The sequence below is a fragment of the Eulemur rufifrons genome, chromosome 30, assembly GCF_041146395.1.
Source record: "Eulemur rufifrons isolate Redbay chromosome 30, OSU_ERuf_1, whole genome shotgun sequence".
Taxonomy (NCBI): domain Eukaryota; kingdom Metazoa; phylum Chordata; class Mammalia; order Primates; family Lemuridae; genus Eulemur; species Eulemur rufifrons.
Window position 1 is genome coordinate 62516280 of NC_091012.1, and position 26187 is coordinate 62542466.

Below are 26187 nucleotides of genomic sequence, written 5' to 3' on the forward strand. Positions count from 1 at the left end.
TTTTTTTTTTCTTTTTTTTTTTTTATTTCATCTTATTGTTATGGGGGATACAGAATTGCAGGTTACATACGTTGCCCATGTACCACCTTTCCCCCCAAGTCAGAGCTCCAGGCATGTCATTTACATATTTGTATCTCCAGCTAACTCTCCCTGATCCTTGTGGGCACTGACTGTTTCATAGTTTTATTCACAGCATGGTACCTCACACAAACTAGGTACTATATTCAGTAATTTTTAGTGAAGCATCCCTTAAACCAGAAGTAAGAAGAGACCAGCATTTATTGAGCACCTCCTGCTTTCTGGGTATTTGGTTAAGTACTGGGTACTTTATACATTATGTCATTAAATTCTTTCAGGAAGCCTGTGAGGAAGTTACTGGTACTATATCCATCTTATAGCTATGAAACTGGGGCTTAGAGTCATTCAGTAAATCAACCAGAATCATATATACCAGAGCACTGGTCAGTCTAATGCCAATACCTTTGCTCTTTCCCCTACATCTTAATTTTAATCATCTCAACTCCTTCACTTAAGTTTACCTGGACTATTTAGGAGCGGGCTTCTAAACAGCATGTTTCCATTTCTATTTTTGTCTTTCTGTGTCCCTAAGTTTCTCTGAATTTCTCTAACCCATTCTGAATACCTTCCAGAGTCATATCTCTTTCTTTAGGCCCATCTCTACCTCACACTGCACTTCTATTACTATTTCTTCTAGAACTGTATGTCCACATTCCTCAATGTCTGTGTTGGAAGCTACCTGGGTTGGTCAGGAGTATTGCTGAAAGGCATGTATTATGTGTTGAAACTTACATAAAAATAATTAGAGTACCACAGTTCTCCTAAGTCTTAGAAGGGTGCCATACAAATTCTTCTGTACAGAGGAAAAGCTCTTCAATTTTGCCTGGAGCCCTAAAATTTGTTCCGAGTCAGCGTGACACTTGAACCTCACTATAAAATTAAGCTTGGGAAAGTATGCTATGGATTAGGAGGATTGCCTTGGGTAAGGTCAAAATCAGATTTTTTTTTTTTTTTTTTGAGACGGAGTCTCACTCTCTGTTGCCTGGGCTGGAATACAGTGGCATCATCATACTTCACTGCAACCTCAAACTCCTGGGTTCAGGCAATCCTCCTGCCTCAGCCTTCCAAGTAGCTGGGACTACAGGTGCACACCACCATGCCCAGCTAATTTTTTAAAAAACTTTTTTTGTAGAGACAGGGTCTCTCTCTGTTGACCAGGCTGGTCTTGAACTCCTGGCCTCAAGCAATCCTCCCGCCTTGGCCTCCCAAAGTGCTAGGATTACAGGCATGAGCCACCATGCCCAGCCTGAAATAGGAATTTTAACGGGTGACTTCTGAGCATCCTAAAACTACAGAATGTTGTGTGTATGTCATATAAGCATTTTTATGGGGAGAGGGTTGTCCAAAGCTTTCAAAAGATCCTCAAGGGTTCTTCAAAGAAAAAATTCAAGTATTAGTACTCTAGAATAACCTACCTTAACTGATTTTAGCTCTATAAAGAATACTATAAGATGGTTACTGTCTGTTGCTTAATTGTAAGCAACTTTTCTATACTGTTTCTATGCTATTTGACTTTATTGTCATACAGTAACTGCTTTAGCCAATTTTGGGGAACTGAATGTTTTTCAACTTCTTCAAACATGTGTTCAATCATTTTTCATTTATGAAGCCTCCTTGTTCTGGTTACTCCTAATATTTTAGCATCCTTTCAACTATCCTCCATTTTCCCTACCTCCCTGATTATCTAAGCACCTTTACAATACCCTTTATATGCATTATGTCATTTAATTTTCATAATCCTCTAAAAGGTAGGTACTATTACTACAAGAAAGGGTAATTTGTCCAAGGTCATACTTATTTGCAAATAGCAAAGCTAAGAATCAAACTTAGGATAAAACTCCAGAAATAAACCCATGTATTTATGGTCAACTGATTTTTGACAATGATTCCTGGACCATTCAGCAGAGAAAGAAAAATCTTTTCAACAAATGGTGCTGGGACAACTGGATATCTATGTGCAAAAGGATGAAGTTGGAGCACAATCTCACACCATATATAAAAATTAACTCAAAACAGATCAATAATCTAAATGTACGAGCTGAAACTATAAAACTCTTAGCAGGAAAGATAGGTGTAAATCTTTGTGAACTTAAATGAGGCAACAGTTTCTTAGATGATATCAAAGGCACAAGCAACCAAAGAAAATATAGATTAATGGTACTTCATAAAAATTTAAAGCTTTAGCCAGGCACGGTGGTTCATGCTTATAATCCACCAACTCGGGAGGCTAAGAATGGAAGGACTGCTTAAGGACAGGAGTTCAAGCCTGAGTAACATAGGAAAACGCTGTCTATAAAACATTATATGAAAAAAATTAGCTGGGCATGGTGGTGCATGCCTGTAGTCCAAGCTACTTGGGAGGCTAGATAGCTTGAGCCCAGGAGTTCAAGGCTTCAGTGCACTGTATGATTGCACCACTTCACTCCAGCCTGCGTGACAGAGCAAGACCCCATCTCTAAAAAAAAAAATGCATTTAAAACTTTCATGCTGCTAGTGCTACAAAACAACACCATCAACAAAGTGAAAAGACAACCCACAGAATAGGAGAAAATATTTGCAAATCATATATCTGATATGGGTCTAGTATCTAGAAATACATAGAACTCTTGCAACTCAACAATAAAAAAGACAAATAATCCAATTGAAAAATGGGCAAAGAATTTGAATAAACATTTCTCCAAAGAAGACATACAAATAGCCAATAAGCACATGAAAAGATGCTCAACATCATGAGCCATTAGGGAAATGCAAATCAAAGCCACATTGAGACACTACTTCACACTCACTAAGATGGCTATAATAAAACCAAACAAATAAACAAAAACCAGAAAATAGCAGTCAGTCGGTATGAGGAGAAATTGGAACACTCATACATTGCTGGTGAGAATTTAAAATGGTGCAGCTGCTTTGGGGAATAGTTTGCCAGTTCCTCAAAAGGTTAAATGTACAGTTACCTTATGACCCAGCAATTCCACTCCTAGGTATATACCCAAAAGAATTGAAAACAAGCTCACTCAAAAGCTTGTACACAAATGTTCATAGTAGCTGTATTCATAATAGCCAAAAGGGAACGACCCAAACATCCACCAATTGATGAATGGATAAAAAAATGCAGCATATCCATACAGTGGAGCACTATTAAATATTTGGCTATAAAAGGAATGAAGTACTGATACATGCTACAATGTCAATGATCCTTGAAAACATTATGCTAAGTGAAAGTAGTCAGTCACAAAAGTCTATATATTGTATGGTTCCTTTTATATGAAATGCCCAGAATAGGCAAACCCATAGGAAGAGAAAGTAGATTAGTGGTTTCCAGGGGCAGGGGTGTGGGGATATGGGGGATGAGGAGTGACTTTTTGGAATCATTAAAGTGTTCTGAAACTAGATAGTAGTGATGGTTGCACAACTTTATGAATAAAAACCATTGAATTGTACACTTTAAAATTGTGAATTTATAGTATGTGAATTATATCTCAATTTTTTAAAAAAGAGATTCAAACTCAAGTCCATCTGACTGCAGAGTATAAATAGTTAATCACTATGCTATACTGCCAACTGTGCAATAAATGTAGTATTTATAAACTCTATTGGATTGCTTACTCCTTTTGATTGTTTTTCTAGGTCAGTGATTCCTTCTCTAAGTTTTGCAATATCCTAGGATATTTCCAGTGATCAACAAGTGTCAGAAAACTCTTAGCTCCCAATTTTATTCACTTAAAAAATATACATGACTCCTGAAAAATATTTGACTCGTACTATCATGAAATACGTTTAGCAGGAGGAAGTGGCATGACAAAAATTAAACAATGTCAGAGTGTTGCAACTTCAAAAAGTTTTTGAATCACTAATCTATACAGAGTTAGACAGTGTGCTAATGATAAAGACAAGATGTGACCCTGTTAGGGTGTGACCCAATGACAGGTAATCATGAGACTTTTGCCAGAAAAATGGTTTGTCATAAAAATGCGTTGATGAAATGCCTGGGATGGCGGAACCAGTTGCCATATTAAGAAAAGAAATGCCCACATCCACACACCCTAATTAGTTCCTTTCCAAACCATTTAGTTACTGCCATGTAGTCAAATACATATATTTCTGTATTTGCCCTGGCTCTATTAAAAAATTGTTTCCTTGTATGGTTTATGGTCACCCTGCAACACCCTCCCACCCCACCTTCAGGTTGAGACCTCTGAAAAAAGTTGATGAGAATAAACTATAGGAAGGTATCATATAGTTACTGTCATATAGTCAAATATGAATGTTTATGTATTTTCCCTGGCTCTATTAAAAAATTATTTCTGTATAGCTTATCGTTACCCTGCACCCCCCTTCAGGCTGAGACCTCTGAAAGAAGTTGATGAGAATAAACTATAGGAAGGTATCCTATGGTTGTGTGACTGGGTAGAAATATAGAAGATATTCAATGAGGAAGATTGAGGTAAAAATAATGCATTCTACACTTATAAAAGACTGATTTCTGCATTGCCCTCCAAATCTAACTCACTCTTCAGCTAACTCTGATCGAGAAGCCATGATCTGAACTTGGCAGAATTCTATTATTTCAAATGTTATTTGAGCATAATTAAATGCCCACTTATATCAACAGTTAATATTCTGTCTAGTTTTCATCTTCCAGATCTGCAGAGCATGGCTCTGGGCTTTGACTACCTTCCCTGAGGAGCCGTAATATCCCCTTCCTCACAGAAAATCCATGAGTATGAAACCAAGCCTGATCTCTGGGCTGTAGATTAAGAATTGAGCTAGGCCGGGCGCGGTGGCTCACGCCTGTAATCCTAGCACTCTGGGAGGCTGAGGTGGGTGGATAGCTCGAGGTCAGGAGTTCGAGACCAGCCTGAGCAAGAGCGAGACCCCGTCTCTACTAAAAATAGAAAGAAATTATCTGGCCAACTAAAAATATATATAGAAAAAATTAGCCGGGCATGGTGGCACATGCCTGTAGTCCCAGCTACTTGGGAGGCTGAGGCAGTAGGATCGCTTAAGCCCAGGAGTTTGAGGTTGCTGTGAGCTAGGCTGACGCCACGGCACTCACTCTAGCCCGGGCAACAGAGCGAGACTCTGTCTCAAAAAAAAAAAAAAAGAATTGAGCTACATTGTAGGGTTTTTTAAAAAACAAATTAATATAAAATAAACACTCTTCAGGATATTAACATTAATGTCCCATGAGCTCTTCCTTAAAGTACTAGAAACTGTCTCCCTGCCTTGAGGAATAAGCAAATGAGTCCTAGCTTAGTCTGATATTTCCTCAACTGTAAAATGTTCAAGTTGGACTAAAATCACCAGATGATCTCTTTAAGATGCTTTACAGCTCTGACATCCTATTATTATAGAGCTCTTGCTCTATCTGTTACCACATAGAAAAGTCACCTCAGATTGTTGTAAACTAGCTCCTAAAAACACAAATGTTATTTATTATATGGACATCACCACCATAGGAAGTGGAAATAAACAAAATACATTACATTCTCTTGACTGAGCCGGGGTGCTGAAGTACAGTGGTTTTGTCTATTGTACCTCAAGGAAGATATAATGCATGTTCTAGAAGACAACTAAAGGGGAGAGAAGTCCCATGGGAATATAAAGTAACGGAAACATCTTTGGGGACTGAAAAAGAAGACAATCAAATCATAGAACAACTATGATTAGAAAAGAACCCCTTGGCCAGGCGCGGTGGCTCACGCCTATAATACTAGCACTCTGGGAGGCCGAGGCGGGAGGATCCTTTCGGCTCAGGAGTTCGAGACCAGCCTGAGCAAGAGTAAGACCCCATCTCTACTAAAAATAAAAAGAAATTATCTGGCCAACTAAAAATATATAGAAAAAATTAGCCGGGCATGGTGGCTCATGCCTGTAGTCCCAGCTACTCGGGAGGTTGAGGCAGTAGGATCACTTGAGCCCAGGACTTTGAGGTTGCTGTGAGCTAGGCTGACGCCACGGCACTCTAGCCCGGGCAATAGAGTGAGACTGTCTCAAAAAAAAAAAAAAAAAAGAAAAGAAACGGACCCCTTGAAGGTCAAAAAAGATCATCTGGGAACACAAAAGGCAACCAATGCATAGAATTTGCACTCTATAGGCTAAAGACTGAAAATAGAAACATAGAAAGAAAGGGTCTAGGTGGTCAGCAATAATAATTAACAATGTCACCTTACATTTGTATATCATTTTATACTTTTCAAATGGTTTCAAAGCCATTATCTCATTTGCTCCTCATAATAAGAGACTGGTTGTAGTCCTGGATCTAAACCAAATTAGCTGAGCAATCCTAGGTAAGACATTTAAACTCTTTGGGCCACAGCTTCCTCATCTATCTAATGAAAAATACCTGCCCTACCCATCTCACAGGCTCTTGTGAGGATCAGATAAGGATAAAATAAGTATTAACTTGCTTTACAAATATAGGTATTCTCATCACACATTCACAGATGACAGATACAAAGCAAGTTATTAAGAAAAGACAAAAATGTTTGTAAATTCATCCCAAACACATGGTTGACATAGTGAAGGACAACCACACTCTCCCACAAGACTTCTGGAAGACCACGGGTCTGACTGTGGTATTTCTTATGTTCATGTCTTTGCTTTACACCAGGATCCATCCCCCCCCCCACCCTCAAGGGAAGAACTGTCTCTCTTCTTTTTTCTTAAGCTTTCATCACTCATAGGGAGAGCTCAGAACGAGAGGCTGATTACCAACTGGCAGAGAGCACCAGAGCTAGTTCCTGTCTACTAGGTTATTAAAACCTTCTTAATATTTTCTAGTACCTGGATTTAATTATATTCTTTTCAATTATTAGCTCCTAAATCCAACCATTGGATATTTTAGATAATATAGTCATCATAAACATTAACATGAATATCAAAATAGCAGAACTAAAAGTCCTAAATCTGCTACAAAGATAAAAATCAATCTAAGTAACCAAGAAACGGATTTGCCAAGGTAACACATGATAATTGATGGGAATCCTAAATACAATTCATAACACCTTTATCTTAATGCAGATTACACTGGCAGTTGCAAGGTTGGGGAACGAATGGAGAATAAATTTAATTTACCTACTGCTACTGGTACAACTTTCCATCTTTTCTAGGACTGCTTTTCCCAACCTCTGTTACTCAATGAGATACTTGCAAATTTTTTAATGTTCAGTGGTACACCTTGATGGGCAATCATCTCTATTTCTACAGAATAAAATTGGCAATATATGCATGTAAAACATGGTGTTGAAAGTTACGCTGAGAGGACCCCATGTTCGAGTCCAAAACAAGGGACGGAAAACAGAGGCCTACTTGAAATCAAGCTTCTACTTCCCTGGGAACCACGTGGATCCTAGCAACACTGAACAAAGGGCTACAGACAAAGTGATTGAGGATTCTGGACCATAAACCATTTTCCTATCACTGGGGTATATATTATATATCCAGACACTTCGTTGTCCTCAATTAGCATTGTCTGCCCTGTCCATACATTATGCTCCTATCCAAACAAATTGCAAACACTGGGATTTCACATTTCAGGAGAATCTTAGATTATATAATGGGTTTGTTACCACATCCAGAGACGGAGCATGCTGTTCATCAACCAGAGGAGTCTGACCTGCAGGAAAAAGACTGAGACAAAGCCCAAGGTCAGGCAGTTAGAGCTCTGCAGGGAGATAGGAACTCAAGTGAGTTAACTATTTTGCTAACCCACTTAGGCTGAACCCACTTTTGATGTTCTGATAACCCACCTAGGCTGAACCAACATCCTAGTGTGTATTCAGGTAAACTCCACATGCAGAAGGGAATGATGGGATGTTGGCACATTATTCAAAATCCCTCCACCACCCATACTTTAAACACCTTATACCATCTAGTAATCTTAGTAGTTTATAGGATTTCTAAGGGAAAGTGCAGGCCAGGCGCAGTGGCTCACGCCTGTAATCTTAGCACACTGGGAGGCTGAGGCTGGAGGATCACTTGAGCTCAGGAGTTGAGACCAGCCTGGGCAAGAGAGAGACACTGTTTCCAAATAGAAAACAGAAAATAGAGAAAATTAGCTGGGCAAAGTGATGCACATCTGTAGTCCCAACTACTCAGGAGGCTGAGGCAAGAGGCTTACTTGAGCTCAGGAGCTTGAGGTTGCTGTGAGCTATGATGATGCCACTGCACTCTTGTGGGGCAACAGAGTGAGACTCTATCTCAAAAAAAAAAAAAAAGTGAGGGGTGAGGGGGATGCAAAGCTGGGGGATTGACTATCAAAAAGATTATATCTGGCCGGTCGTGGTGGCTCATGCCTGTAATCCTAGCACTCTGGGAGGCCGAGGCGGGTGGATCGCTCAAGGTCAGGAGTTCGAGACCGGCCTGAGCAAGAGCGAGACCCCGTCTCTACTAAAAAAATAGAAAGAAATTAGCTGGACAACTAAAAATATATATAGAAAAAATTAGCCAGGCATGGTGGTGCATGCCTGTAGTCCCAGCTATTCGGGAGGCTGAGGCAGAAGGATTGCTTGAGCCCAGGAGTTTGAGGTTGCTGTGAGCTAGGCTGACGCCAGGGCACTCTAGCCTGGGCAACAGAGCAAGACTCTGTCTCAAAAAAAAAAAAAAAAGAAAGATTATATCTGCCTAGGGTCATGAAGAAGGAGAAAAAGGAAAGAGAGAAACAAGTAGAAAGAGCCACAGACTTCCAGAGCCCACACTTTGCAAGAGTTTTAATACATGAAAGTGGAGGGAGAAACATATATTGATCCTTGGAGGAGACAGGATATAAAAAGGGGACCAGTAGTCTGCATAGGGTGATAATTGGAGCTGGAATTTCTTGTCTCAATACCACTCATCTGGTCTTCTCATTTGCTAGCATGACCCAACATGCTGGTTGAGAAACACTTTTCTAGTCTCTTCTGTGCACTGCTCAGTGATGAACACAATGTTTTTGAGAGATCTGAAATACACCACACCTTGGTACCAAAATTTCATTCATCAAAAAGTGAATAGTTATGAACTCTCCTGAACTGTTGTATATTCAGTATCAACATATTACAACTATTTTGATGATGCAATGCTCTAAGTTAAGACATCCAACTTAAGTAAGGAGGGTACTTCATGAACACAGAGCCTCGTTCTCTCGTTTGCACAGAAGAGAGAACAGAAACTTGGTGGTAGATGGAAATGGAGCACCTCCTGACCTCCATTAGCAGCCAAGTTCCATGGCCTAGCAGCTAGGAAGTTACCAAGACTTATAAAGATTGAATGACAGACTGGGCTAGGTGGCTGATGTCTGTAATCCTAGCACCCTGGGAGGCAGAGGCCAGAGGATTGCTTGAGCTCAGGAGTTTGATACCAGCCTGAGCAAGAGTGAGAGGCATCTCTATTAAAACTAGAAAACCTGGGGGGGGGGGGTGGAGGGTGGTATCGTGGCCCTGGCCTGTAGTCCCAGCTACTCAGGAGGCTGAGGCAAGAGGATTGCTTGAGCCCAGGAGTTTGAGCTTGCAGTGAGCTAGGATGACTGCACTCTACCCAGGGTGAGAGAGCAAGACTCTGGTCTCAAAAATAAATAAATAATAAAATAAATTCAACTAAAAAAAATCTTATAAAAAAAAGATTGAATGACAGACACACCTAAGGCCAAGCAGATACCTCCAAGAACAGCCATTTGAGATACATTCTGTGCCTCAGCCCTGTCCTCACCCTTTTTAGGGCTCTATGTCCCTGTTGAGAAAGATAGAATTTGAGTTCTAAGGGATGCAATGAAAAGACAATATTCTCTCCTCTTCACCAACCCAATGAGGTTCACTGAGCAATGAGGACATACTCCTGTAGTTTCTTTGTCAATTGTTAGTGTCAGCAGATTTTATAGGAGGAGGGATGAGGGAATGGATAGGCTCACTACCGAGAGCAATATTTGGATGCAATGATGAGACTCCACTGGCACTACTTTGGGATCTACAAGTTGGAGCAAGTTTCTCAGCTCTTAGAGGAGGGATTAACTAAACCAATTTCATCTAAATCAATTTGCACTGTTCAGATGATATGTTCATAAAGCAACCAAGTCACTCTGATTTGTAGCAGTACTTCCCAGAGGTGGCCTTGCAAGGTACAACATGCCAGATGAGAATTCTAGTAGTCATAAAAGTAAATAGGAGGAACACAACCACCCCTTCATGTCCCTGGCCTCTATCCCTGTCCTGCACAGCCCTTCCCTGTCCTAATCCTGGAGCTGCAAGTATGGAGTTAGGCCTGGAACAAAGAGGAGGCCAAAATACTAAGCCAAGTGTGGGGCTTCAGCCCAGTCAGCAGAGGACTCTGCATATTATAGGTGCTTAATAAATATTGTTGACTCCCTGCTGCTAGATACTAATCATGCTTATATAGCCATGCCTAAAATAATTTATGCCACTTTTCATTAGAAATTAATGAACTGCCCCCATATAGGATAAGAATAGGTGAGGTTATGTTTTCAAATGAGTCTGACTCAGACTGTTAGGTTAGAATACATTAGATATGATTCAAGCCTCAACTTAAAATTATCACCATAACTCTGTATGCCTAGTTATATGTATGTTTTTATTCAGTTGTACATGTATTGGAAGAAAAAACAGATTTAGGACGTATGTATGATGATAGATTTGGCTCCCAGGAGGGCTAACAATGGCAAAGCAAGGTTCTCAGTAAACCAGGGTTCCTACTTACATTTACACCCAGTCAATCCACTAACCCAATAAAAGGTAAATGAAGTGCTTTCTTTGAAAAGTATAATGCTGAGGATTTATAGAACCCTTTCATCTTCAAAGGATCAAGCCAAGATTCATAATACCCTGTACACAATATTATGCCTTTTACACAAGTGCACCAACTGTGAAAGAAAGGTCATAGGAATGTCCTAAGGCCACGAAGCCAATGCAACATCAGATTTGGGATGAACTCTCTGATCTTCTAGGCTCCCAGACCTGTATTAAAACCACATAAAATCAAGTTGTGAGGAACAATCAGGAGAAATCTAATTCACATTATATATCCATATTAAGTTAATTGATTGGGCAGGAATAAATAAAAATAGTAAAGACTTTCCCCCTCAGGGCAGTGATGAGTGGAGAGGAGGTAGAAAGGGGAATGTGAATTTACCCATCCCCTCCTCCCCCCCCCATTGATTTCCAATGATGGGCACACTTACAACTTTGACTGAAAACATTACAAAAGACAGGGCTGGGTGGCTCAGGCCTGTAATCCTAGCACTCTGGGAGGCCGAGGAGGATCGCTTGAGCTCAGGAGTTGGAGACCAGCCTGAGCAAGAGTGAGACTTCGTCTCTACTAAAAATAGAAAAATTAGCCCAGTATCCTGGCGCGCCTGTAGACACGGCTACTCAGGAGGCTGAAGCAGGAGAATCGCTTGAGCCCAGGAGTTTGAGGTTGCAGTGAGCTACGATGAGGCCACTGTACTCTACCCAGGGCGACAGAGTGAGACTCTGTCTCAAAAAAAAAAAAAAAAGTACAGGCCGGGCGTACAGGCCGGGCGAGGTGGCTCACGCCTGTAATCCTAGCACTCTGGGAGGCCGAGGCGGTGGAATGCTCAAGGTCAGGAGTTCGAGACCAGCCTGAGCAAAAGCGAGACCCCGTCTCTACTAAAAGTAGAAAGAAATTATCTGGCCAACTAAAATATATATAGAAAAAATTAGCTGGGCATGGTGGAACATGCCTGTAGTCCCAGCTACTCGGGAGGCTGAGGCGGTAGGATCGCTTGAGCCCAGGAGTTGGAGGTTGCTGTGAGCTAGGCTGACGCCATGGCACTCACTCTAGCGCAGGCAGCAGAGCGAGACTCTGTCTCAAAAACAAAAAACAAACAAACAAAAAAAAACGTACAAAAGCAATTTATGTAACCAAAACGTTTGTATCCCCATAATATTCTGAAATTAAAAAAAAAAAATCAAAGGAAAAAAAAGAAAAGGAATGGGGGGGGGGCTAACCATCTGCGGTGCAATGAAACGTTCCCTAAACAGAAGAAACTTAGGGGAGGAGAACTCCCTAATTAGCAACTCCCTTTGGTTGGAACATTGCCAGAGAACTGATTGGGGTACTGGGAGGGAACAGAATGGCGTTAAAGGCCCAAAGTGAGAATCAGACCCACACACTGTACTTCTCTATTTACATGATTTCCAATATATTCCTTTATAAGAGCTCCTCCTCACAGACACATAACCAACACCATAGACTCGCCTCACGCTCAAAAATCCTCAAAAAGTCAAAGTGGTTGAGAAGAAAGACGCTGCATGGCTGGGAGACTGAGAGTGCACAGGTTGATGTGGAAAGGCTGGGGGCAGAGGAGCTCCGGTGCGAGCTTCGTGGGGGCAAATAGGAAGAAGGTGAGTGTTCATGAAGATGGATGGGGGAGTGTGGGAGAGAGAGAGAAAGTGAAGAGCCCAGTGACCCCAGGATCCCAATTTCCTGCTCTAAGAATAAACGCCTCTGAAAAATAATATGCTGCACACAAAGTGCTAAATAACCTAAACCTTATCATCACCAGTAATGTTTCTGTAAATCTACCCCGCCGTTATTTACTTAATTCTTACAAGCCAAGAATGGAAAAACCCCACCTCCCCCTGGTTCAGTCGCAGTGTGTCCTGTGGACACATGTAAGTTTTCCCTCTCCCCCACAGAGCTGGTTTCACAGCTAGGCCAGAAATAAGGAACCACCCAAACAGAGACTGGACGATCGCTCCCCTGGCAGAAAAAGGATTAAGTTTCACCGGGCCTCCCTGCCGGCAGAGTGTCCGCAGCAAGGCTGGCTGCTGCGCCAGCACCGCCCGGCAGACGGCCGGCCGAGGGGCGCCGCCTGGGCGGAGGAGGCTGCCGGCCGCAGGAGCGTGGGAAGGCGGCGGTGCCCTTTCCCAGACTCGCGCCCAGGCGCCGGGGGAGCCAGACGACTGCCCGCGTCCGGCCGGGCCAGGCTTCGCGGGAGGCCTCGAGCCGCCCCCGCCCCGCACCCAGGAGTGCAAACTCCGTCCCAGAAGGGCAGCAGCAGGAGCCCCGGCCCCAGCAGCACGACGGGGAGCCAGAGCGGGGCCAGGGCCCCTGCCGCCGCCGCCTCAAGCCTCGCGGGCCCCGTCACCCTGCCCCGCCGAACCCGAGAACCCTCAGCCAGCGCCGGCCCCGGCGGCACCTGAAGAGCGGCCGGAGCCGGGGCCGAGCCCTGTGCGGGCGGCGACGATCGACCCCCAGGGCCCCGGCGAGGGGGCGCGTTTTACCCATAGCGTTCCCAGGTGCCAGCCATCTCTTCCGCACGCCCCAGGGCGCTGGGCGCTCGCCTGCCTCCGCAGCGAGCTGGCTGGGGCTCCGGCGCGAGCTCCTGGGCCGCCGTCGCCGCCGCCGCCGCCACCACTCTAGGCCGCCGCCCGCCTTCGCCGCCGCTGCCGCTACCGCCGCCGCCGCCGCGCAGCAGCCGGGATCCGCCAGCCCGCGCGCCCCGCAGGGGACAGCACGGCGGCCGCGATGCTACCGCGGCTGTGTCTCCCGAGCTAAACTTAAGAGTTTTTGCCCCTCAGTCCAGGGGCAGCACCATGACACCACGGCAGCAGCACACTGTCATTTCCGCCGCCGCAGAGAAAAAAAAAAAGGCAATCCCTTCGAAAAGGGGGGTGGAGTGGGGAAAAACAGGGCTGAGGCTGACACCCCAAGGGAGCACTGGGAAGGGCCCCAGCAGAAGGGGCACTCGGCCACCTTCTCGGGCTCACCTTCCACCGCCCCCGCCACTCCCAGCTCCCCCAGTCCCTCCTCTGGAGGCGCATTTACGTGTCTTCTCCCCTGGCAGGAGTGACCGGAGAAACCTGAGCAAGCAAAGGCAGCGGGTGGGTGGGGTTCGGGTTACCACTGTACCTACCAGCTGATTCCAGCAACCTTTTCTCCAGCGCCCTGTCATCTTGAAGGAAGACACACCGAGAGGGACCCAAGCGGGCGTGTGTGTGTGTGTGTGTGTGTGTGTGAGAGAGAGAGAGAGAGAGAGCGCGCGCGAGCGCACAGAATGTGTGTGAAATGCACAAGAAGACTATAGTCAAACTCTTCTCCCTCCCGCCACCCTGGCCCCACAAACCCCCAGATTAGAACACGGAAAAGGCCCTTGTAACCGGCAACGAGAAGAGAAGAGAGTGCCTGGGTCCACCGCACAGGTCCTGCGTATGAAGCTGCTCTATGCAAAGTTAACTACAGAGTAAAACAAAAATAGTGGAGGAGACAGAAAAGGGCAGACAATTGAAGGAAACCCAACCCCTCTTTCTTTTTACAAAAGGAGAATGGCTGTGTTTTATTGGCCTTGGGCAGAAGTTGTGAGGATGGATTAAAGCTATCAAGAGGAAAAAAAAGAGTTTCTTTTATACCTTCAAATCCTTGACCGGCAAAACCAGAGAGAGGAGTCGTTACTACGAAGACAATGAGGCAGATGCTACTTATCCAGGTATTCAATGTACCTAAATCAGCTAATTGGTCCATTTGGAACCCAGGAGCCTCCCCCTGGGCTGGAGTCAGCCTGTTTGCTGATCTGTCATTGGCTCAGAGACCACCGCCCCACTCACAAGGTGGATGGCCCAGGGAGAGGAGGAAGCCCCAGAGGAGACTCTGTTTCTAACATGGGGCAAAAGGGGAGAAGAAGAAACAGAATCGAGAAAATGGGAGGAAACACCTCCACACACACACATAGGCCTCCCATTACTATACATGGAACAGAAAAATTAAGGTAGCTCTGGGTGTATCCCATCAGGTAACCAATAGTAATCAGCCAACACCCTGTTAAACAATGTGCTAGAGAGCACTGAGGTGGAACCGAAGGCAAAAATTACAACTGGCTACCCTGATGAAAGTCCAGCCCTGAAGAGAAGTAAAAGTTAATGGTCATACCAAAATCACAGGCAACAAAAGCAAAAATAGGTAAATGGGACTGCATAAAACGTTTTAAAAACTTGCACAGCAAAAGGCACAATCAACAGAGTGAAAAGGCAACCTAGGGAATGGGAGAAAATATTTGCAAATCATATATCTGATAAAGGATTAATATCAGTAATATGTGAAGAACTCCTAGAACTCAATAATAAAAAAAACAACTCTATTTAAAAATGGGCAAAGGACTTTAATAGACATTTCTCCAAAGAAGATATACAAGTGGCCAACAAGCATATGAAAAGATGTTCAACGTCACTAATCATCAGAGAAATGCAAATTGAAACCACAATGAGATGTCACCTCATATCTGTTAGGATGGCCACTATCATAAAAAAGAAAACCCAGCAAACAATAAGTGTTAACAAGGTTGTAAAGAAATCTGAACCCTTGCACACCGTTGTAAAATGGTACAGCCACTATGTAAGGGAATGTAAAATGGTATAGTCACTATGGAAAACAGTATGGAGATTCATAAAAAAATTAAAAATGAAACTACTATATGATTATTAAATAGAACTAAAATTGAAAATAGAATTATAATATGATTGTTAAATAGAGCTACCAGATGATTAAGCAATCTCATTTCTGGATATTTATCCAAGGGAATTGAAAACAGCATCTCAAAGAGTTATTAGCACACCCATGTTCATAGCACCATTATTCACAATAGCCAAGAGATGGAAGCAACTTTAATGTCCGTCAGTGGATGCATGGATAAACAAAATGTAGTATATACATATAATGGAATATTATTCAGCCTGAAGAAGAAAGAGATCCTGTCATATGTTACAACATACATGACCTTGAGGACATTATGTTAAGTGAAATAAGCCAGTCACAAAAAGACAAATGCTGCATGATTCTACTTATATGACTATCTAAAATAGTCAAACTTACAGAAACAGAAAGTAGAATGATGGCTGTCAGGGGCTGTGGAGAGGGAAAAGGGGAGAGTTGTTCCGTGGGTGTGGAGTTTCAATCATGTAGGATGGGGGGATGTTCTGGAGATCTGTTGCACAGTATACATGTGGTTGACAATATTGTACTGTATGCTTGGAAATAGTTAGAAGGGTAAATTTTAGGTTATGTGTTTTCTCACCACAAAAAAATTAATTTTTTAAAAAATAATTTCTCTAAAGTCTGCTGACCCCAGCAAAACAGAGCAATGGATAAATAAGTTATGTAATCATTAAAATAATTTTTATATGCATATGTATATGATATGCACATATATAACAATCATGAATATTGTGTGATGAAAAAAGCAAAGTGCAGAACTGTGTATGATTTGCTACTACTTGTGTAAAAGAGGAAGGGTATATGTACATGTGTTCTTGTGAAGGAGCTCAGGAAATTTCACCCCAGAATTTGACTCCTTGATATAAAGAATATTTTGAATTAAAGACCTTTAGAAATCAGGCCTGGCACGGTGGGTGGCTCACCCCTGTAATCCTAGCATTCCGGGAAGCCAAGGAGAGAGCATTGCTTGAGGTCTGGAGTTTGAGACCAGCCTGAGCAAGAGCAAGACCCCATCTCAACAACAAATAGAAAAACTAGCCTGATGTGGTAGCAAGTGCCTCTAGTCCCAGCTACTTGGGAGGCTGAGGCAGAAGGATTGCTTGAGCCCAGGAGTTCAAGGTCTCAGTGACCTATGATGATGCCACTGCATTCTGGCCCGGGCCTGGACAAGAGGGAGACCCTGTCTCAAAAAAAATAAATAAATAAATAAATAAATAAAAAGAGAGAGAATCATCAGGGAAATGCAAATCAAAACCACAATGAGATATCACTGAACTTCAGTGAGAATGGCTTTTATCAAAAAGTCCCAAAACATGTAGGTATATATATATAACCTGAATTTTTGTACCCCCATAATAAGCTGAAATAAAAAAAAAAAGTCCCAAAACAATAAATGTTGGCATGGATGCAGAGAGATAGGAACACGCATACACTGCTGGTGGGACTGCAAGCTAGTACAACCTCTGTGGAAAGTAATATGGAGATACCTCAAGGAGCTAAAAGTAGAACTACCATTTGATCCAGCAATCCCATTACTGGGCATCTACCCAAAGGAAAAAAAAGACATTCTATAAAAAAGACATCTGCACTCCAATGTTTATAGCAGTACAATTCACAATTGCAAAGATGTGGAAACAACCCAAGTGCCCATCAATACATGAGTGGATTAATAAAATGTGGTATAATGTATACCATGGAGTTCTACTCAGCTATAAGAAACAATGGTGATCTAGCACCTCTTGTATTTTCCTGGATAGAGCTGGAGTCCATTCTACTAAGTGAAGTATCCCAAGAATGGAAAAACAAGCACCACATGTACTCACCATCAAATTGGTACCCCCATAATATGCAAAAAAAAAGAAAAAAGAAATCCACAGACTTTGGAAGGGGCTTTCTCTCTGCCTGCATAAACCAGATGATCCATCAAAAAGACAATAGATTTCCTTTTCCCTCCCAATTATCTCACTATATCTCAGGAAAGAAGATCAATAAGAATGCAAAGAGACCTGGCCCAAGTCATTTCAAACATAATACCTGTCTTTCAGGTTAATATACAAGTCAATCGGTTTCCTCCCCATCCATTCATTCTCCCAAGTATCCGTTCATCCTCTGTAGCAACTATTCATTGCCCGTAAACAGAATCATCTATATTCCTCAACCCCCCTCCGCTCTAAAAGGAGGGTTTATAAATTTCTGGACCGCATCGTGATATGGGCTAATCACTCTGTGATTCTCCTCGTTTGCTTATTAATCTGCCTTAATTGCGAGTTGATCTTTCAGCAAACTTTCAGTTTCCCCTTGCCCCATCACTTGTGTGTGCATAAACTCTTCTGTAAAGATACCTGAGAAACTGACTACACCGGTTGCCTGAGGGACAAGCACAGGAAGGAGTATTTAACGCTGCATATGCTTTTTTGAATTGTTTGAATTTTTTTTACAATGGTCATGTATTACCATATCAAAAACAGTTTTAAAAGAGAAAGGAGCATAGTGACAGGAAGTAAAATTGAGGTTACCAGGGGCTGAGGGGAGGGGGAAAATGAGGAGTTGTTGTTTAATGCATACAGAGTTTCTGTTTGGGGTGATGAAAAATTCTGGAAATAGTGTGTTACACAACATTGCGAATCTACTTAATGCCACTGAATTGTACACCCGAAAGTGGTTAAAATGGTAAATTTATGTTATGTGTATTTTACCACTATAAAACAAATAAAAAATAAAAAGGAGGAGGTATACAGAACAAGTATAGAGCAAACAGATATATGTATATGCCGGTAAATGCATGGAAAAGAACCTGAAAACACCCTGTAAACAGTGTGAGCCTGGAGTTGGGGTAGGTGTTTGAGGGAATCTTTCAGTTTTGATTCTATTTATTTTATAACTGTTTGAATATTCCACAAGGAGAATTTCCTTTGTAGTTTAAAACAAATTTGAAGGCATGTCTTCAAAGAACAAGTTGAACCCAAAGTTGAGTCACAAGTCAATTGATCTCTAAGAATTCTTCTTCAATTTCACTTGATGATCCACACAGAGAGCTGGAGAATTTTCTAAAATGTGAAGAAGTGATTGCTCTCATCATCGACATATCTGAACAAAGTTAGCTAGCTCTTGGCAAAACTGGAAGTTAAGGAGATTTGCTTTTAATGGCCTTTATTGTCTTTTAAAAACCATCCTATTCTTCCCTTTTTAGCAAATCTCCCTTGCACTTGGTATTCCAATGCTTTCAAATTGGTCCCTTGTTTACCAGAGCTCTATGCAAAACTCCTAACCCCATATTCCCTCCCCAGGCAGCAGACTATATTCTGAACCTCTCTTTTCCCTCCTCAAAACTTAACTGCTTCTGGGTCCCTTTCACAAAGGACCTTACTAAGTGATTAAGGAATTCAATCAACTAATTTGAGCTAAATGTTAATAGCTTCATTTGTCTATTAGGAGATAATATTTTAATTGTAACAGAGGCCTTCAATGTACTAATTCAAAAGAATGACTAATAGCGTGTGTGGGTGGGGAGGGAGTGAGGAGATGTTTCTAATCACATCACATAAGCAGCTGCTTTGAAAATATCCCCACTTTCAGTGGTTTTATGCAAATTACTCACTGTAAATTTATTAAAGTAAATGTTTTGTATCTGGCAGGAGATGCAAAATTGGCTGGGAATATGTGATGAAATTATTTGTTTGTAATTATTTAATGGTTACCTTTGTATATAACATATGTTGATCCAATTAACAAAATAAATCTGGCCCACCAAAAAAGGATGTTTGACAGATTCAGCTTGAGGTGTTTAATTGAATTAATCTGAGGCAGACTCACCACACCACAGGCCTATAGTATGAAAAGGACAGCTCCTGGGCTGCTTTTGCCTGCTAGGAATGTGGGGGGTGGGGAGAACTGCTCCAGATACTTTCTACTGAGAGAAGCACAGAGCCCAGTCTGTTCCAGAAGGAAAAACCACAGAAGGGTGATTTTGTTGTGCAAGAGAATCATTGCTTCTGCAGAAGGGGACCTTCATACTGCTCTCAAAAGAAGAAGCTAGTTGTCTGAAATGCAGAGGTTGACTGAATGCTTTTCTAACCAGGGGGCTTTTAACAAGATGGTGAGAAGAAAAGCACTTTTGATATGGACTCATCAATAGGACATTGTTCTTGAAACTAGTTATGAATGGGCCCTGTAGTCTGCTTAAGAGAGAAAGTTTCAAAATAAATATGTTCCCAGTATTGAGAAGTGGCATGCTCCTGGTACTTTTTAATTCTCCTTTGATCTATATTTTGCTATTGTTTTTATCAATTTTGTGACTTATCTGAATTGCTGTGTCTGGTAGCATAAATATGTATGTTGGATAGCTATACTACGTTGGTAAATATTTTCCTGGAGTTTTAATGTCTTCAGACTCAAGCCTAAACCTTACTGTTGCCTATGCCTTCCTGACCAGCAGCACCAGGTCACTTAGAGTCTGGCTTCTGTGACTTGACCTCCTGGTTTTCCTCCTGTCTCACTGCCTGTTCCTGGAGTTCTGTTGCTTCCTCTTCCTCTTGTCAACGGAAAAGAAACCAAACTCTGTAAAATAATGTTAAAGAGATTTATTCTGAGCCAAATTTGAGGATCATGACCCAGAGCCATGCCCAAGAGGCCTAGATCAAGTAGACTCGCTGTGGCTGGGTTCCAGTTTGGTTTTATACATTTCAGGGAGACAGGGGTTACAGGTAAAGTCATAAATCAATACGTGGGAGGCATACATTGGTTTGGCCCGAAAAGGTGGGCCATCTCAAAGTGGGGGCTTACAGGTTACAGGTGGGTTTTAAGATTCTTTGGCTTGTAATTGGTTAAAGACATGAAGCTTTGTCTAAAGGCTTGGAATGTTTTTAACATAGTTGCTGTTTATAGGAGATAAGCCACCCTGACAGAGATTTGTTGTGTAAATTGAGGGCCTGTAGGTGTGTCTTGCATACCCTTAGGCTTGTTAATGGGTTACAAAGATGTCCCCAAGAAGGGAGAGGGGCATGATGAGGCACGTCTGACCTCCCTCCTCCTGGCAGGCAATTTAGTTTTAGGGTATTCCTTTGGCCACGAGGGGGTCCATTCAGTCAGCTGGTGGTGGGGTGAGCCTTGAGATTTTATTTTAGTTCCCACTCTTGCTCTTCTATTGTATCCCTGAAGGTTGCCGTGCCCCATGGTTCAGTCCTTGACTTTCTACTCTAGCTACACTCACTCCCTAGGTGACCTTCTCTAGTTCCATGGTTTTAAGTACAATCCACATGCCGGTGGATCCCAATTTTATCCTTCTAGCTCAGACCTCTCCCCTTGAGTCCAGACTTACATATCCACTTAACTATTTTGCATCTCCACCTGGCTGTCTCACAGACAGTGCTAACATAATGTGACCAAAAAAGAACTCTTAGTCTCTACTCCTCCCCATCTCAGTAAATAGCACCATCCAACTGCTTAAGCCAGATACTGGAAAGACGTCCTTGACACCTTCCTCTCCCCAAAGACCAAGGCTTATTTTGGTCTCTCCACTTGCACTTTCAATCAGTACTGCAGCCAGAGTGATCTTTTCAAAATGGAAATATGATCATTTTACCCCCATACCCTGCTTAAAACCCTTCAATCTCCTCTCACTGCCATTAGAGTAAAACTCAAATTATTTAACATGGTCTATAAGCTCTGGCATTAGTTGGCCCCTGCCTACTTCTCCAACCTCATCCTGTCCTACTCTTCACCATTGCTCACTACAATCCAAATACACTGGGCTTCTGATACCCCTTGAACCACACCATGCTCTTGGCTACCCCAGAACTTTATATGCTCTTTTCCTTCTGCTGGAGTGCTCTTCCTTCCACCCTTCACATGGCTGTCTAGTGCCCTCTCTCATGTTATGCATCACCTCCTAGTAGAAGCCTTCCCTGACCACTTTGTCTAAAGCAACCCTTCCCGCTAGGGGTGGTGGCTCATGCCTGTAATCCTAGTACATTGGGAGGCCAAGGCAGGAGGATCATTTGAGGTCAGGATTTCAAGACCAGCCTGAGAAACAGAGAGAGACCCTCTTAAAAAAATGGAAAAATAACCCAGGTGTGGTGACACATGCCTGTAGTCCCAGCTACTTGGGATGCTGAGGCAGGAGGATCACTTGAGCCCAGGAGTTTGAGGTTGCAGTGAGCTATGATGATGCTACTGCACTCTAGCCTGGGCAACAGAGTGAGACCCTGTCTCAAAATAAATAATAAATAAAAAGTAGCCCTTCCACATTATTCTCTAATATAGCACCCCATTTGTTTCCTTCAGAGCTCATATCATTATCTAAAAGTATCATGTGTTTATTACGTTCATACATGTGTACGTGTGCACACGCGCGCGCGCACACACACACACACACACACACACTAGAATATACCGTTCGTGACAACAAGAACCTTGTCTGTCTCTATCACTGGTGTATCTCCAAAACCTAGAACAGTACTTGGCTCATAGTGGGTGTTAATATATCCTGGATGAATGGCAATAAACAGAGGAAAGAATATGGTTCAGAGATGACCTTTCCAACCTGATATAGATTTACACCAATCTTCAATCTGCAATAAGAATATCACATTCAGAGAGCACCCTGTGGCAGTACTAGTGCATTTATAGCAGCTTCATGCTGGGAGGCCAGACACATTACTTGGGGTCTCAGTGGCCTCTCTACTAGCAATTCTCAAACTGACTTAAGAAACACTACTGTTCCTCAAGTTATTAACTGGTGTTCTGAGAAAAAAGGATTTGATCAGACATGTTTAGGAAATGCTGCAGACTGAATCTCCTTCTTGGAGACTCATAGCACACATTAGCATATTAAAGCTCTAAGAACTCTTGTAAGAAATAAAACCTATTTCAGCTTTGTCTAGCATTTCCCAAACATACTTGACCATGGAACATTTATGTTCTACTCACTTATTAATATCTCACAGGGCACTAGTGTCTGTCAAAATATAGTTTTGGAAACACTATCATAGATATGTAGATATAGAGATATGTGTGTGTGCATGCATGTGTGTGTGTGTGCATGCATGTGTATGTGTGTGTCTAATATCATAGATATTAATCAGAGTTACTTATGAGTCATGGCAATAAATTCCAACTCAAAGATATCTGTGAGATGAGGTGGAGGGGGACTCAAATTAAAAATAGGCAATGATTGGAGACAGTGCATTCTGTTAATTTTGACCTGTTAGGAGGATACTGGCTTACAGTGGGTTAAGAGTGCTGCTCTAGGCCAGTCACAGTGGCTTATGCCTGTAATCCTAGTACTCTGGGAGGCAGATGTGGGAGGATCACTTGAGCCCAGGAGTTTGAGGTTGCAGTGAACTACGATGACACCACTGCACTCTAGCCAGGGTGACAGAGGGAAACTCTGTCTCAAAAACAAACAAACAAACAAACAAACAAAACTGCTGCTCTGAATTAGTTCATATATTCTGACCTGAATGAATTACCCCTAGGCTATTGAGAACGTGCAAGTAAGATATACAAACCCCTGTCAGCGATCCTTTGGAAAATGTACAAATGGGAGAAGAATCAGTATCAGATCCTCAAAGACTAGAAATGAGCAGCTTTTAAAAAAGGAAAGGTAAATTCTATAAACTAAAGATCAGTGGGTTTAATGTTGATTTGAGACAAGATTCATACCATTCTTCCTCTCACCCATTTTAGTACTTCTTTCTGTTTCTTGAACTCTACACATTCATCCTTGCTTAAGGCCTTTGCATTTTCTGTTCCCACTGCCGAGAGCAGGGGTTGGCAAACTTTTTCTGTAATAAACCAATGGTAAATATTGTAGGCTTTGTGGGCCATATGATCTCTGTCCCAACTATTCAGCTCTACTGTTGAGTACAAAAGCAGCCATAGACAATACATAAACAATAAAACTTTATTTTCAAAAACAGGCTGTGGACCAGATTTGGCCCAAGGGCCATTGTTGTTCCATCTGGAGTGTACTTTGCCAGGATTCTTACATGACTACTCTTTTCTGTTCAGAATTCAGCTCAAACTTCATTGTCTTGGATTATACCACCCAATATAAAGTAATTACATATTTACTTGCTTTCAAATCTTCCTATCTTAATTATCTCCACTACACCTATCACTAAGTGATATTTTCTTCTTCATAGACTTATTCTCACCCTGCCCACACACACAATCGAATAATAACTTTTATTGAGCTCTTATCTTGGGTCTGACACTGTTCTAAGCACTTTACATGTATTAAGTCTTTAAATCTTAGTAATAACCTTCTGACAATAATCCTTTAACTCCCCATTTTGTAAGTGAAGAAACAAAGGCTGAGAGATTAAGTAATTGATCCAGGGTCACATAGTTTAGCCAGTGGTGATTCCAGAATTTAGACCCAGACTCATAAGCATTGTGCCATACTACATCTCAATTATAAGCTCCACAAGAGCAATGATCTTGTCTGTCTTGTTTGCTAATGACCCTAGAACAGAGCTTAGAGAACAATGCCTGGCATATATTAATAATAAGTGGTCAATAAATATTAGTTAATTTAATAAAAATTCTAAGGCACTCAGATTATTAAAGGGAGAGATTATTCACTAAGAATAAGTCTGATTAACCTGATTTCCTTCTTTGATAGGACTAATAGATAGGGAGAACAAGAAAATGGAAATAGAACTTTGCATTTCTTTGGATTTTAGCAAGGAATTAAAGATTTTTCCTGAAACCCTTATTTTACTAGACCTTTCGGTGTCATTTGATGCTGTTGCTCTTTTTTTTTTTTTTTTTGATTGCCATGATACACACTTTCCTAGCTCCTTGCATACCTTACTATTGTTACTTTGTCCTTCATGTGGTCCTCCTCCTTCATCAGCCTCTAAAATGTGGGTGTTGACTAGGATTCCATCCTCAGTCCTTGGCTCTTCCCACTTTCCAAATTCTCTTAGGTGGTCTCATCCATTCTCATTATTTTATACTGTTACCTTCATTCTGATGACACCTCAATCTACATCTCCAGGCCAGAACTTTGTTCCAAGCCTGAAAAATCCTACAGGCACTTCACGTTTAACATGTCCGAAACCAAGCCCATTATCTCCTCCCCAAACCTATTCCTTTTCTTATATTCCCAGTCTCAATTAATGACATCACCCAGTTACCCCCACACTAGAAACCTGAAAGTCATTTTTGCCTCCTCCCCACTCCCCCCATCTCTAAATTCTAACCCAACCTTGATGACTTTACTTCTCAAATATTTCTCAACCCATCACACACCTACTAGCTGTCATCAACTCTTAGCTGGTATTTCTGCCTCCAGTTTTTACTCTATCCAGTTCTCCACACAGCCACCAGACTTAGCCTTTCAAAGTGAAAATATGATCATGTAACACTTCATTGCCGATAAGATGGAGTCCACGCTACATCAGGATCATACAAATCTCCTCAAACTCACCAGCTGCTGTCTCACTCGCAGCTAATGTTTCAGCAATTCCAAACTGCATGCAACATTGCAATTCTCCATGCAAACACTTCCGTGCTTTTGTACATGCTTTGCCTCTGCTTTGGTACCAACACTGCTACCACTTACTCCCCTTTTGCCTGGCTGATGTCTTGTCATCCTCTCAAACTTACCCTCATCTCCTCAAAGAAGATGCTCCACCCTGGGCTGGGTTAGATGTTCCTCTTCTGTGCTTTCAAGGCATCCTGAACTTGCCTTTGTCACAGCACTTGTCCCATTCTATTTTTCTTGTCTGTTCACATGCCTATATCCCTCATTAGACTATGAGCTCCCTGAGGGCAGAACCATGCCTTATTCAAAGTTGTACGCATAGCGCCACAAACAGTAGCCTGGAACATAGTAAGAATTCAATTAATGCTTGATGAATCAGCTATTGTACAGCCACCACACACTGTTGGCTCATTGAATTGACTGATAGCATCCTTAATTCTTTTGCACACAAATAATTATTACCTAAGTGTGGTAAAATGATAGAGGTAAAACAAAAGAACAGAAGAGGGACACCTAACTTGGCCTGAAGTGAGGGGAATGGAAGGGGAGATACAGAAAATGTACTAATTCAAACTTAGGCTGCAATAATAGAAATTGAGTATGTGAATCCAGGGAGGAAATAGTGTGGATCTATTCTGCAAGGCCAAACTACACTTGAACAACATTTCAATCGGTGGGGTAAGCTGGATTATTTAATAAATGCCAGTGGTTTGGAAAAAATAAAACCAAACCTCAGAAGCAATTGAAGAAACAGGGAAGGTTTAGCCAGGATCAGGGAAGACTGTGAGGGATTTGATGGTTTTCTTCAATTATTTGAAGGGCTGTGTTATGGGTTGAATTGTGTTCCCCACAAAAGATATGTTGATGTCCTTGAATAGAAACTTTTCGGAAGAAGACAGAAGAATGGCCAACAAACATATGAAAAAATGCTCAACATCTCTAATCATCAGGGAAATTCAAATCAAAACCACAATGAGATATCACTTAACTCCAGTGAGAATGGCCTTTATCAAAAAGTCCCATAACAATAAATGTAATAATTGAATCAGGCAAGAATCATTAGTGGATGCTAAGACTAGTGGATGAAAGTTTGAGGAGTAACGAGATATTTATATAGGAGGCAAAGAAGCAGCAACCAAGGAAGTAGGAAAAGCAGAACAGTGTAGAATCATGGA

At 42.0% G+C, this 26187-nt stretch overlaps 1 protein-coding gene across 1 annotated transcript in view; it reads right to left on the reverse strand.

Annotated features, from left to right (window-relative positions):
- Positions 1-13992, reverse strand: part of MID2 (midline 2) — a 92853-nt gene extending 78861 nt beyond the window's left edge. Inside the window, exon 1 of the mRNA XM_069463152.1 lies at positions 13949-13992. The gene's annotated coding sequence lies outside the window, so the exon portion shown is untranslated. The remainder of the gene's footprint in view (positions 1-13948) is intronic.
- Positions 13993-26187: the final 12195 nt, after the last annotated feature.